Here is an 8992-nt window from a genome sequence, read left to right on the forward strand (position 1 = left end):
GGGTTCCATTCATGACTTGATTCAACCTACTGTTTGATTATTTGTGGGGAAAAGGTTTTATTTTGAAAATGCTGTATATATGCATCATGCGTGTGACATTAATATAAATATATAATACACTAATCTATTAGATTAGTTTTCATACAACTCTATATATTTATATACATTATTTGGTTCATAATGAGATACATATGAAAATCTCTTGAATTTACTTCCAATTATTTCTTAGTTTTTTTTTAATGAATAGACCACAAGAGCCCCAATTTAAGAGATTGTTAAAAGAACAGACAGGTACGAAAGTACACCAGTTATTTATAGTGGCTTATGACCAAATTCCTATGTCCTGCAACTTTGGAGAAGTGAAACCACTGTTTTTTCAGATTTATAAATAATATTAATGAACAGTGTTTGTCATGAGGTATATTATGCATAACAGTATAGAAAAAGTATTGATAGGGAAAAGATTTGAACACTTGCACTCTTGTGTAATAATATTAGCCTATCAAATGGTTGATTATTTCTTAGATTTCTTCTCAAACTCTTGTAAATCTTTTAGTTGGATGTATTTGATAATACAATGGATTTTCAGTTATATTGTATGTGAAGAAGATGTGGATTTCCACCCCATCATCCAAACGAGGAAATCCACAAAATTAACAAAAAATAAAAAGTAAAAAAAAAAATTTATTAAGAAGTAGAGGAAACAATAGTCACTTACAAGGTGAAGAAGAAGCAATATATATCAACTGAACTTACTGAATGCTTGGGGTTGAGGAGAAAAATAAGTAGATCTTGTGATTATTTTTTTATTATTTTTTTTAGCGCCTAGGCAGCTAAGAAAGGCAGGAGCATGCATAAATCTATGCGGAAACAAGTAAAAGCGGGCCCATAAATACATAGGCACTGGGACCACTTACACACAATCACTACTCACACTCCCAGAAATGTGGCCTCATCCATAATTTGAACTTTCATCATTTATGAAGGGTTCTAATAGGGACCCGACTGTTAATAGACCGGTTGGTCATTGATAGATCTTGTGGATTGTTGGAGCTTCTATCTTCTCAATTTAGTTGGTTCCCCAACTTTAATTTTGAATCTCGTGAATCGCTCACGTGCTTAACATGTGAGGGATTTCAGGTAATGGATTTTGTTTTAGCCATAAAAAAAAGATCCCATGTCTAATGTCTATGGGATTTGGAAAAGTAAATACAAATGTAATCCTTTGAATTTGGTCGAATAAACACACTCTTAGGGGGTGTTTGTTTGAGTGGATTTGAAAGTCAAAGGATTTGAAAATCCTTGGATTTGAGAAATCCTTTGTTTGTTTCAAAGGATTTGAATTTACTTTGTATTTCCGAATCCAAAACTCATGGGATTATGGAATTCGGCCAAAATGACTGAATTCCAAAATCCCATCCAATGAATCCCTCACATGCAAGTATATATTAATTATATTAATTACTTATAATATTTAAAATTTGAATTCATATTTATTATATTAATTACACTATAATTATATTTTATAAAATATTAAATATAATATAATTATAGTGTAATTAATATTAGTAATATAATATATAATTGATATATTATATTATATTAACTATTTTAATAAATTATTAATAAATTGTATTTATTATAACAAATTAAGTATATATTAATTATTTTAATTACTCATAATATTAATTACACTATAATTATATTTTATAAAATATGAAATATAATATAATTACAGTGTAATTAATATTAGTAATATAATATATAATTGATATATTATATTATATTAATTAATTTAATAAATTATTAATAAATTATATTTATTATAATAAATTAAGTATATATTAATTATATTAATTACTCATGATATTAATTACATCGATTATATTTTTATAAAAATATTAAATATAAAAAAATAATTAATATATGATATTTTTATTATAATAAATTAAATATATATTAATTATGTTAATTACTCATGATATTAATTACACTATAATTATATTTTTATAAAAAAATATTAAATAAAAATGTAATATAGTGTAATTAATATTAGTAATATAGTATATAATTGATTTATTATATTATATTACTTATTTTTAATAAATAATTAATATATTATATTTTATTATAATAAATTAAGTTTATATTAATTATATTAATTACTAATAATATTTTAAATTTAAATTCATATTTACTTAAAATTAAATGTATATTTTATAATGTATATATTAATTATTATATCAAATCAGACACATGTTTTCTAAATCCAAATTTACAAATCCCTTCAACCAAACACAATATTCTGTGATCCAGTATTACAAATACATCTAACCAAACACTGGATTTGACTCTCCTGAATTATCAAATCCAAGGATTTGTAAATACAAATCCACTGCATTTTCAACTACATTCAACCAAACGCCCCCTTAGACACTTCTGCGTTATAATCATGCTAACCCCTCCTTTTTTTTCCCTTATTCATTCAGTCTAATTTATTTTTTATTTTTTATTTTTTTTTAAAAATACATAATCACCTGACCTTCACTATTAACATGTTTGGTCTATGGCCATCCTACAATTCACACATCACTGTTAACAAGTAAAAAGCTTGTCTTGTTCCATCTACATATATATGCAAAATGAAATATATATTAACTTCAACTATATAAATAAAGTAAAAAAATATTGAATAACATCAAACACCTTCTTCTTCTCTCTCTAATTAAACATACCAAGATAAATAACCTCTTTTTTTATATTCTGTACCATATATATATGTCATATATGCTTAACAAAAGGATATGGATAAACAAATAAAGCCAAGATGTCTCCACAACTTGCACTGATCAAGCAGTACACACTGACACTGTTTTTTCATTCTATCTTCCCCCTGCATTATGGAGATGCTCAACTGTAGAGAGCTTATAACTCTCATGAACTCAAGCAGTACTATCTTGATGGACCCTGTCTGCCACGCTGCTAGGGTTAGGGTTTCAGTATAATCCACCATGAATGCAGAAACAACTCCCCCACAAACAAAGCTACAAGATAAGCATATATCTCTATATCAATGCCCAATGCCCAATGCCCATAGAAAGAGCATCATATATATATATATATATATATATATACTTACATATATGCTTTGTCATATAAGATGAGAAAAGGATAGAGAGACAAACATGGCATGAGTGTTAGGGTTAGGGCAGGAGGGAACAAGGATTTGAATGCATGGGAGAATTGGGACATCATGTAGGACCCTAAAAGGTTATCAATTGCATCAAAACATAAGTTTTTACATATACATGTGAGAGTGTTGGCTGGTCTTAAGTGTAATACTTGTGCATGTGATGCCTTTCTTTCTACACATGGGAATAGTCAGAGTTTCAGAAAAACCCTGCCTTTTTGTGGCCCCCTCTTTATCAACTTCGTCTAGGGTTTATGCATGCATGCATGCATGCATGCTTAACTCTAACACATGACTTTGTCTTTGGAGTACTACTTTGGTGTGACATGATAGGGTTATATATGTACTTATATATGGTTCAAAACTTAATTTAGTGACATGATATATAACTAGTAGTAGTAGGTGTGTTTATTTATTTATTTTGAAATGAAGGAGTTGACAAACAAACTACTTCATTACACCATATATATAAATGAATATAATCTTTATCAAAATATATTAAACATAGTTAATATTTGTTTTTTCTTAATTTTTTTAATTAAATAACGTAATATAAATATATGAAATAAATACAACATTTATAGGGTGTTGATTAGATACAATGCTCATCCAAAACCATTGATACTCCACTTCTCAACATACACACATTTTTTAAATATATTTTCTATTCATATTTTGCTTGCTATTTGGATAATCTATATTATATATATATATATATATAATTAAAATAAAAATCAAAATATACACAAAACCAGGGCACTTGAAATTAAATAAAATAGAAAATTAGTTAATGGATCCAAATAAGAGGTCTTAACACATGGGCCTAGGCCCAATTTCATCACAAAGTTAGCCCAAGCCCACAAAGGAAACTAGTTATTACTATTTTTCGATATCCTTTCCCTAACGTACAAAGAGAAACCCAAACCCTCGCGATCTCTCTCTCTCTCTCTCTCTCTCGATCCCTCGCGAAACCTAGATCGATCGAAGCATGCAAGACCAATCGGAGATTCGAAACCTTCCCATTGATATCGCCTTCGCTCGCCCTCGGAGGTTCCAAATCTCTTTGCTGAATTGATTTTGTCCCCCTTTTTGGCTGAATTTTTGTGGTTTTGGATTGAAAGAATGGCTGGTGGATCGGAAGAGGATACCATTGGATTGGAGGAAGCGTCTTAATGCAGTGCGATCAAGGATCTCCCGTGCTCTGCCGTCGCTGCCTCGTGGCCTGATTCGTCCTTCCAAACTCTCGATCCTGAAGGTCTTGTTTGTGTTCTTTTTTGAATTATTTATTGTTGTTTTAAGTTTAGATTTTAATAATTATCTTGAGAAATTTAGTGGGCTGTCACCGAGGAGTAGATTGTAGCAATAGTGTTTCTTGGCAGGATTATTTGTGCTAATGTGTTCACGAATATAATGTTCTAGGGTTTGAAGTATCAATGTGTAGTGGAATAGAGTTTTTTGTTGCTAGTGATCATCAAACTGAAATTTTTTTAAAACATTGGGATGATTGGTGTGAATGCCATTGCTTTGTTTACTTGGTCCTGTTTGTGTGTGCTTATAAAGCACACACAATGTGACTTTGTGTGCTTTGAATACGCTTTTGTCTTCTTTTATATTTGAAATTTTGTTTAATTTGATATTTCAGCCATTGATTACCTGCAAGCAAAGCACATATACAATACTCTTTTGAATTCAACTACTGAAAATCGGAACATATTTGGAAAATTATCAGGCTCTGCTGTAAGATATGCACCGCACTTCTTCCTTTTAGTCCGATTATGGTTTTGTTTTACTTCTCGATATGTTAATTGTGAAGTTCATTCAATTTTCTGCAGGGGGAGTGGGAGAGTATTGTGAAATCATTTGAGAAAGACTATATTTTCCTGGGAGATGCTGCTCAGATTATGGTTCAAAATGTTAATTATGAGATGTAAGCCTCTAGTTATTATCTGCCTTTTGCATGCTTTACAAGTTATATATGATATTTATGTGAATTTTAACAAATCTTACCAATTGACCTGCTGGGTGAAGTCCTTATCAGAAGAAACAAGTGCAGAAGATTCAGCAACAACTGACAGAATTAGAAAGAAAGGAAGCTGACATAAAAAGAAATGCTGCTTTATCTGCTACTAAATATGTTGAAGCTTGTCAGGAGCTTGGGTTGCAGGTAAGGATTCTTGGTCTGATATATGAATCTTGTAAGTTGTATTCTGGTTGGCTGATTTTCAACCATGTGTTGATCTTTATCCTTTGTAAGAGATGTTACTTTCTTTTGTTTTCTATTTCTTTTTTGTTTATTTATACAATGTGGACAAGCCACCACACTCACACACACCCCCACATGCACATACTCAATTCTCAAACATGTCTTAGAAGGGAGTTGAACCTTTAACCTTTTACTTGGGAGACAATGGCACTATCATCCTGTCATTGTGCTGGTGGTGATGTTACTTTCTTTATGTTGGTGTTTCTGAAATTTATGTTCTTATTTTTGTAGGGGATAAATGTGAGGGCAGAACTCCTGGAGACAGCGAAATCTCTTCCTTCAACATTTCACAAGATTTTGGAACTCACTTAATAAACGAAACTGTGTTAAGAGCAATTGAATATTATGCAAACTTTGTTAGAGATGCTCATACAGAGAAAGAGGTATGTACCATGTATGCCTTTGTCTTGCTTTATGTAAAGATATGCCAACTACTCGCTGTTTGTTGAAGTTGTCTCTGCTGCGTGATATAATTAAAGGAATACTTTTTGGACCTTTAATATGTCTTTTTCTTTTTATATTTTTAAAAGAATCTCTATTTTGACTGCAGAGCACTCCTACAGCTGTACTTCAAAATTTGAGGCACCTTCACGAACATCCTCCTTGCCTAAATGTTACAGTTTCTCTTGAGGTTGAAAATTCTTTAAAACAGCTCGTCGGTGCTGGAATCATCTCATCCATTCACCGGGAGCAGCCACTGAATCCCTGATATAACCATTGACGGCATTGACTGGAACGTTACTCTAGATGATAACCAGATTGACTGGGATATTGGTGATGTGGGAACCCTGAGGAATCTGGCGATGGCTTTGGTTCTTATGAAATAATTGATTCCAATGTAGACTTAAAGATTTCTGAGAATGGGAATGGTATAGCGGTAGATCAGGCATCCTTAGTGAATGTAGAGGAGGGCATTACATCTGGAACTTCAGAGTCAGAGATATGCTGGGACATTAGCATTGATAATACTCAGGTGGCTTCAGCAGAGGATGTTGCTTTGCCAGATGCAAGCTTGGAAACTCAACCATTAGTTTCCATTGAGCAATCAAATACACAACATTTGGGGGAAGAAAGAAGTCAGCTATTGGAGACTGAGTATAGGAATAAAATACTTGATGACTTATTTGAGGTATTTTATAATTTACTCTGTCAATTTTATTCCCTTTTTCTTACTCTTCTTGTTCATGTAACACAATGTATGCTTTTAATTGGAAATGGAATGTTCTTGTACATGAGTTCGCTAGTGTGAATTCAATGTCTTTTGTATACTTATTTCTAGTATCTTTAGATTTTTATATTTAAGTGCAGATATTGAAATACATCTTTTCTTATGTGTCACATACCGTAATTTGTTATCATCTTTTTCTTTGTCAACTTTTCATGGTGGGTCATTGGTGAAATATAAAGTGCTCAGTTGACATGTCATTAACAGCATGGGTGTTATTGTAGGGAAGTCACATCTTATTGATAATGCGCTACTCTATTAAGTTGTCTTCTATGATGATACCTGATCTTTGAATCTATATTTCTTGTATTTTATTTTTGTTGTCGAATATGTTCTTGATGTTAAAAGTGCCATTGCCAAATTACTTGTGGCTCTTCAGATTAAAGCATTTTTAAATCAGCGTCTAATGGAGATGAGGAGTGAAGATACTTCTTCTTTACAACATCAAGTTCAGGCGGTAGCTCCCTTTGTTCTGCAACAATACACAGCTGATGCAGTTCAATCAATGTTATCAGTGATATCCTCTGCCATCTCAATGCTCACAAACCAGAAGACAAGGGACTTGATAATGATTTTGAACTCTAAAAGGTCATCACCCTTTACCGTCGTTGCTTTTTCTTGCTATATTTCGAATAATACTGGTCATTTCATCCCTGGATTGTTCCACATCGGCGCAGATCATTTTCTGATATAGCTGATATTTTGTTCACTCGTGGAAGGCTTTTTATTGACAGCTCATGTCCTTATTACTGAAAAAGCTTACATTATTATTTTCAGGTTTCTAGACAGATTGGTGTCAACATTGGAGCAGAGAAAAGAACCATGAATTGGAAATTGAGACACAGTTTGAATGATTTGTCAGTTAGGCGCATGGAACTGCATAACGACTTATCATCGTCTTGGCCCAAGCAAGTGAGTTAGAGTTTATCATATGTTCTTATCCGTCTTTTCCCACTGATGATCATTATGCATTTCGATGTCAACATCTTTTCAGATCTGGAAACAACTTTGGTCTCGCTTGTGAAAAGTTTCTGAATAGATACTATTCGCTATTAAACTGTCAAATAACACTTGACTGGTGTCTAGTATTGCATCTAATTGTGCAATTCATGCATGAAATCGGGATGTGATAACTGCAATTTATGATTATCACTGAAAAGAAAAATCTGGTCTATATCGATTTAATTTGAAAGCTAAACTTTTCATGAAGAGTTTCCTTGAAACAGAAACATACTAATTGGGAGTCTGACATATTTATTCATAGGTTTTCCTGATGGGCATTGGAGTATTTGATTCCAATATGCTTTAGTTGAGGTTCAATAAATTGATTTGCGTTCCCATTGGGATATTCTCACCGTCATGCTTCACCATTGGTTTTCCATATGGACATTGAAGTATTTGCTTCTGATATGCTTTAGATGAGGTTCAATAAATTAAATCTGCATTCCCATTGGGATATTCTCATTGTCATGCTTCACAAAAAGTTTTTTATTTCTTTAACGTTAATTTACAAATATCACTTTAATATTTCAGGAAGTGGCGATTTCAAAAACTAGGGAATTGAAGAAACTGTGTGAGTCAACACTATCATCTATGTTTGATGGAAGACCGGTGAACATAATTGGAGAAATAAATACCTTGTTAAGCTCTAGCGTAAGTGCATGAGGTTAGCCGGAAACAACACTGATTTATAGAGTATTCTCAAATTTTGATAATTGCATATGGTATAACGTTATTACTTCGTGTGATATATCTATATCTGTTTTTCGAAACATTTCCAGATCATGCATTACCAAATTTGGATAGTACTTTTAAGCTGACAAAATGACAGAGTAAATAGAAATGTCTCACCTTGGTTGTTTGAAATTACATAAACTATACCCTTAATTTGCAATATGATGGATTTGCTTCATTGTATTGTATAAACTTCTCAATTTGATAGAAATCATAATACATTATGTTAATTGATTGAAATGGCATAAATCTTAATCTTATTACATGAAAACCACAAATTATGATAATTCTCAAGTCATGAATGTAAATTTTGGTTGATGGTAATGCCATATATATATATATACTCTTATTAATGCCCATTTTGATCCATGTGCTTCATCTTAATACATGAAAAATTTTATTATGATGTTTCTCTAACTATGGACAGATAAAATCACACTTATTTATTCATCCGAGGAACTTTGGTTTGTCTGAAATGTCATAGATTCTAGTCTAAGTTACTACATGAAAAGGAAATAATAATATGAGAGATTCAAAGACCATAAACAGGACTAATTTTTGAGGAACTTGGTGAACCACT

The 8992-nt window shown here is 31.7% G+C and overlaps 1 pseudogene; it reads left to right on the top strand.

Annotated features, from left to right (window-relative positions):
* Nucleotides 1-4110: 4110 nt before the first annotated feature.
* Nucleotides 4111-8566, top strand: LOC120254636 (annotated as a pseudogene).
* The last annotated feature ends 426 nt before the right edge of the window (nucleotides 8567-8992 follow it).

The sequence above is a fragment of the Dioscorea cayenensis genome, unplaced genomic scaffold (genome assembly GCF_009730915.1).
Source record: "Dioscorea cayenensis subsp. rotundata cultivar TDr96_F1 unplaced genomic scaffold, TDr96_F1_v2_PseudoChromosome.rev07_lg8_w22 25.fasta BLBR01000553.1, whole genome shotgun sequence".
NCBI lineage: Eukaryota > Viridiplantae > Streptophyta > Magnoliopsida > Dioscoreales > Dioscoreaceae > Dioscorea > Dioscorea cayenensis.